This window comes from Vitis riparia, unplaced genomic scaffold, assembly GCF_004353265.1.
Source record: "Vitis riparia cultivar Riparia Gloire de Montpellier isolate 1030 unplaced genomic scaffold, EGFV_Vit.rip_1.0 scaffold818_pilon_pilon, whole genome shotgun sequence".
Taxonomy (NCBI): domain Eukaryota; kingdom Viridiplantae; phylum Streptophyta; class Magnoliopsida; order Vitales; family Vitaceae; genus Vitis; species Vitis riparia.
Window position 1 is genome coordinate 71056 of NW_023269797.1, and position 7343 is coordinate 78398.

Genomic DNA, 7343 nt, shown 5'->3' on the forward strand with positions numbered 1-7343 from the left:
CACATATTTTAATAAATAAATCAAGTGATCAAATTGATTAACTATCACCCACCTCAATACGATTTTAAGAAAATAAATAATGACTATTGTATGATAAAAGGTACTATTCCATGAAAAAGTATTAAAAAAAATTTACATCTTTTACAAAACATAAATTTTATAATTGTCTAGGGTCTATAATATGAGTAATTCATATTCTTATTTGATTGTTAAACAATAAAGTTTTATTCATTCTTTTACGAATATTTTGTATTTGTTTCAATTCTTTTACAATTTGCTTTAGCGTTTCATAAGCAAAATTACTTTTAACTTCTATTTAAAAGTCATTATGACAAAATTACTTTTAACTAGCAGCCCCTTATTGATTGTATTTACGTTATAAATACATTATTTAGTATTTATATTTGAATAAAAAAAAGTAATTTTGATATTATATCTCGTAATATATTTAATAACAAAATTCAAAAGAAGCATCAATCAAATGATTGTTTAAGAGATTTTCTATATTTTTAAAAGTGACTTCTAGAGCTTTTAGAATCACTAGCTCCCAATTTGGCTTTAGTAGTGTACACTTTAAATTGTGCAGCCCTTTCTTACAAGATAATTAATTTTTTATTTCCTTTCAAAATTAAATTCCATCAATATCCAAAAACTTCCAAGAAAAGTTAGATGATGTTGGGATATTTATGTTTAATTTTAATTGTATTTTCAAAGTATCCATTTTTCAAGAAAAAAAAAAGGGATAAGATTTGATTTGTGGTATATTTATAAATGGTGTAATGAGAGACAAAAGATTTTTTCATAAAACTAAATGGGAGTAATATTTTATTTTCATTGTCATGTAATGTACATCTTACCATCATCCACATTACCACCATATTTTAAAATTTATTTTTTATATAAGAGAGGTCCAACTTGCCTAATCATATGTCTTTTTGCGTTATTCAATGTTTGTAGGTGTTTTCCTTTTTTACTAGAGACATTTTGTTCAATATATTTTTTAGAAGATGACATCCAACTTTATTATCCTCCCACACCTATGATATTTTGTAATATTTTTAGTAAAAGAATGATGTGCTACAAGCCTACAACCTTAAGCCATTTTGGAAAAAATAATAATAATAAAATAAATAGCTTTTTTAGAAAGTGATGAAAACACGCAATATTATGCAAGATTATAGGTGTTCATCACATTATAGTAATAGGGTTTTCTTGAGTGATCCATTCCCTCTTCAATGATTAATTCTACTAAAATAATTAGTTATTTAAGGTAATAGATTTTATTTTTTTTTTTATTGAAAGGAAATGGATGAATGAAGAAACTATTGTGGAAATATGTTGAAAGAAGGTTTTTATAAGCTCCCATGGGCTCCTCTTGAAAATGAAATTTTTATATCATATATATATATTTATATGCAGAGTAAGAAATGGATATTTAGCAACTTGTCAACATTAGTTAATTTGTATAAGAATTTTCAATGAATGTAAGATCGACTAATAATGTAGGAAAATGATTAGGAATCTAGTTTTAAAATAATTGGTTTTTGAGACCTCCTTATGTCTCTTTTATAAAGCGATTTTTTATATATAATATTTTGGATATAAAAGTCCATTTTCTAGAACTCCACTTGATTTTTAAAAATTGAATTTTTATGTGTCATACTCAAATTAAGGCAATATGGTCATCACCTTGAAGGAAGAAGAGCTCACATTCTATCTATTTTATTTATTTATTTTCACTACATATAGATAAATAGTATTAAATTTAGCATCCCATTTATTCTAATTTTGTTAATGAAAGGATTTGATTAGTATTTTTCGTTATTTAATATGTACATGTTGGTTGTTTGAATCAAACAAAACTCCATTTGTTAGATTAATTGAGTAATTAAATTGATAAAGTCTTAACCATCTCAATATATAATTAAATAAATGAATAAATAATGCATCACAAATTATCAATCAAACCCAAAATATGCTTTGGAGCTACTCTTGAAAAATTAAAAAAAAAAAAAAAAAAATATAGTAAACAAATTGTTACACCACATCTACTTAGGGTATTCATTTTTTTTTTTTTTTTACAATATCATTAATTAAAGTTAATAGGTTGTGAAAACTTCCAAAAATTATAAGGAAATCAAAATATTAAATAAAATTGATTCCTAAGGCTACAAAAATAAGCATGCATAAGTTTTTTTCACAACAATTTGAGACTCAATGCATGAATACTTGTTATTCATACTTGGTTCTTACATGACAAATTAAAGCATTGTTAATTCTTTAAAAATAAAAATAAATTATGTTTACTTCAAAAGTGAAGTTTCTCTTTATGATTCAATTCAAGGATTCATAAAAATGAACTTTCTTTTTATTATTAAAATAAATTAGTCTTTTGCTCATTCCTTCCAACATTAAAGTTATAATTAACTTTAACTATGACCTAATTTATATCTTAATACCATCCATATAAACACTATATTTTGTGAGTCATTTGGATTATTTTTCAATGAAAGAGGTTCAACAAGCATATGAGCCAACAAGGATAAAAGATTAGAGAATAGCTTTACCTAACCATATATGGTATTGTCTTATTGAGCATGTTTCCCATTTCTACAAAGGCATTATTCTCTTTGAACAAGATATCATTCTCAATATATGTTTCTACACATTTTCTGTTTTTTGACCAAGGGATTGTTTAATGTTCCAACGCGTTAAGTTGTTCCTTTCAAAATCTTTTATTATATATATATCATCTAATGTAACAACCTCTCGAGGATTTAAACTACTTGTTGACATTTCAACATTATTATTTTCTCAAGGAAGTTTCATGTGTATGTGTAAATCTACGCAAGGCGTACATTTGGATGTTATACTTATGAATTTTAGGGTGGTTGTTCCCTTCTATTCTTTTTAAAGGCAGCACCCACCTTCCCACTCATTACCATTATGACCTAGTGCAAATGACTTTCATTATATCTCATAAAAGATGAACAACTCATTTTAAATAATTTTGTTCATGCAAATAAATAATTAATTTAGAGGCACTTAAATGATCAACATTTTTTAATATGTATGCATATATACATGCATGCATACATACATAAACATACACTAAAAAGTAAAAAAAAATAAAAAAAATAAGAAATTGAAATTAATTTTAGAAAATAGTGGAACAACTTTTAGATTTTATTAATTTTAAAATTATTTCCAATTTATATATAATTTTTCTCAATATAGGACAAGTGAGAACAATTTCTTTCCATGTTTATCTCGATTAAATAAAATATTCATATAAGAAATTAATTAGTCTTTTATAATATAGGAATGTCCTTATGAAGAGTATATCTTAATTGAAAAATATGAAAAAAATTATTTTATTATAATAATAGGAAATTTTTTACAAATATATATATATATATATATAATATAAATAATTATATTTGACAATATTGATTAAGAATACTTTATTATATAAAAAGTACAAAAACTTGTTATTTCTCAATAGGAAATCAATTTTAATATCAACTATAATGATTTGTTCATTTTTATATAAATATTGTTACAATAAGATCAAAATATTCATGGATATGCATCTATTTTATGTAGTGATGGAAACTTCACTTTTTAACTAATATGATCTCATAATTATTAAGACTATGTTTGGTTTCCAAAAAATTTGAGGGAAAATGTAAGGAAAAGAAAACAGAGAGGAAAAGTAAAAGAAAAAAAAATAAATAAAGGAAAATAAAAATAACATTAAAGTGATAAATTATTTTTATTTACTACTTCAAACTATTTTATTAATTTTAACTCATCAACATAAAGATTAAATAATTTGAAAATGCATAAATTCTAAACTAATTTTAATTATATTTGATTTTCTTTGGAATTTGTCATAAGACAATTAAACATAAAAAATTATTTTCTTTAATATCTTTTTTCTTTCCTTAATACTTTATGGGAACCAAAGTTAAATAAAAATAATTGAAGGTGTGACTCATATATATCACAATGCAATATAATTTTAATGGGATTTAATTCTAAAAAAAATATTACTAAGTACAATATTCATGGATATGCATCTATTAATAGTAATGTCCATGCAAATGCAAAAAGACTTTAAAACTTAAACTAAGAATGGTTAATGGTAGTTGACCATATAATTAATTAGAATTATGTGTAATTTAATTTTCTCATAAAAATTAATAATCATATTTAATAATTATCATGATATGATTCTAGATTTTTTTTTTTTTTTGGTATGACCATTAACAATGAAACTAAATATTGAATCTATACATGTTTGCTTTAAAAGATTGATTTCAAACCCTACATTTTCTCTCTGTGCAAAAGACTTTTCTAAATAAGAGTGAATATTTATACCTAGGTTTCTAATGTGAAAAGACCATTCTACTCCCTTTATTATCTCATTTCTATTTTTTTTTCAATTCAATTAAATCTTAATACTAAAGACTTTTGTTCAAATATAAATGCCCAATTCATTTATTTGGCTCATAATTTTTTTTTACTTAAGCCCAAACTCAAAATTAAAATCCAATTATATTTAAATAGCACAAAGTTTTTATTTTCTTAATTAATTAAGTTACAAACTTACTTAAGCTTGGGGTTGGGTTGTTGCATATGTAATTTTGAATTTCATGTTGTTAATGAGTGTTCACTTGAAATGAAATTTTGTGGTATTTGAGAAATCAAAGTACCAAAAATCAAGGAACTAGAAATAGAAATGATTGAATTAAAACTATAGTTGGCAAGATCTTATTTATTTTATTTTATTTTAAATGGAGAATTTTCATATTTGGTGCCTAAGAAGCTCAATAAGAGTATGATGACCAAAAATAAATATAGGATGAGCTAATTTTTTTGCTCCAATCAATTGTGATTTTAAGTCTTTTGAATATTTACTCAGTTTTCATTTATTGACTATAAACGTTCTAGTATTTTAATGCAAACATAAGTTTCTAGTAATTTACTACAAGCATTACGTGAGTACAACAATAATCAATCTTGGTTTTTTAAGAAAGTATGAGAATAAGCTCAAAGAAAAAAAATCCTAAGACAATGACTATTTTGTATTTTAATGCCAACATTAGGTGAGTGGAAGGAAATCAAATGTTGGTTGAAAAATTCAACTCAGTTTTTATTAAAAAATTAAATACATTATCATCTTTATTTAAATATTGTTAGGGCATATCTATGATTGAAATTCAATCAATGCAAACTTACATCCATAAACATGTTTTAAATAAAGAAATTTGATGTGGAAATGCATTGAGAGAAATTTTATCTAGTGGACTCTATTTGATGCATAAGTCACATGACAAGTGGGAAATTTAGTACCATCCTATTTCGGCATATATAAGACAAAGAATAGATACTCGTCTATACTATGTGAGCAAAGCAATGGTAGACGTTGAGACTCGGTACTCCAGAATGGAATAGACTGCTCTAACCCTAAAGAATGCTGCTCAGAATTTCTGCCCATCCTTCCAAGCTCATTAAGTGACCGTACTCACAAACCAACCACTCCAAGTTATCCTGCACAAACCGGATCTATCCGGACGAATGTTGAAATGGGTCATCGAGTTGAGTAAGAAATCAAGTATTAGCCAAGGTTATCATTGAAGGGACAAGTTATGGTCGACTTGATAGCTGAACTCCCTAAAAAACAAGCACATTGGGCTAATCACTGTGGAGAGCAATGGTGGATACTTCACGTAGACGAAACATCTAGAGTGTCCGGATCTGGAGTAGGTTTGGTCCTACAATCACCAACTGGGGAACCGATGGAGCAAGCTATCTGTCTCAGCTTTTCTACCTCCAATAACGAAGTAGAATATGAAGTTGTCCTAATCGAGCTAAATCTTGCCCTAGTATTAGCAACAACCAAGTTGGAAATCAAAAGTGACTCTCAGCTAATTGTCGAACAAATTCAATGAGAGTACGAAGCAAAGGATGAATGTGTGGCTTGCTACCTCGCCATAGTGGAAAGTTGCCTTAAAAAGCTGGACGAGTGGGTCATTAGACGAGTACCGTGTGAGGAGAACAGGAAGATAAACGCACTAGTTGGAAAGCTGTAGTCTAATTGGGAAGGGCCATATGTTGTAACTAAGGCAAAAGACTCGAGGGCATACCACCTCCAGACTCTAGATGAAGTACCCCTCCTTCGCCCATGGAATGTGACCAACCTAAAACTATATTATCAGTAAAATTGCTTATATAATATAGTAGAGATAAACGACTAAAGCAAGCATGCTTAAAATAATGGGTGCATTCATCTTGAAAAAAAATGAGCATTCATTGTATTTACAAGTATGAAATATTAGGCTTCAGCCGACCAAAGTAAAGAAATACAAAGAATCAAACCTTGTCCGGGGATCTTGCAATTCCTACCTCAACCGGATAGCTTCTTCTTTGGCTTTTTTTTTCTCGGTCGCCATAGCCGTCTTTTTCTCAGCCAGTCGACGAGCTTCAGTCTAAGACACCTCTTTCTCCTCCTCAACCTTCCTCAATAAACCAACACTTTCTTCAACCAGCTCTTGGGCAGTAGAAGCCTCACTCTTAGTCGTCTCCAAGTTGGCAAAGAGATTCTCATTCCTGTCCATGATTTGGGAAGCATATGCCCTCATGGTTTCGACTTATATGGAGAATGCAAGTAATAGCAGTATCCGGAGTACCGTATGAAAACTGTGTCGAAGTGGCACATGCCCCTTTGCACCCAAAAACTTGAAAATGGATAAAACCCGACAACTACCCTACCAGATATAGGTAGACGGATTAGGGGGCATTGTGGGGAGCTACATTTCACATGTCCTTCTCAAACTCTAAACCCTTTGGCCAACTAGGGCAAACATATAACCCATCTGGGATCACTCTATCTGGATTTAAACAAGCTCCGTCTGGTACCAGAGTGAGAAGTTTTCCTTCTTCCACAATGCCAGATGGAATAAATAGACCAAGCCGATTGGACCTTTCAAATAGGAAAATCAATCCAATCAAGTCCTCAGGATTTCTAACATGCGTGGTTAACCACACCTGATGTCTGAGCAACGAACTAGACATCATTTACACCCAAAAGGCAATGTCAATCAATTGTTACACACAATCCCAAACATTGGCAAGCGTAAATGGATAGTTAGCCACAGGGTCACAGATTTTGTCACAACAGTCAGCAAATGACACCAGTCAACAACCCTTACTTGATATGATTACCCAATCTACGCAAGAATGACGACATTGACTATCCTATCAAGGCTCAATTTCCACTTTAGTGGCAATCGCCATACAAGAAAGGCAAGAGTGCATAATCAACGCTATAACGACAA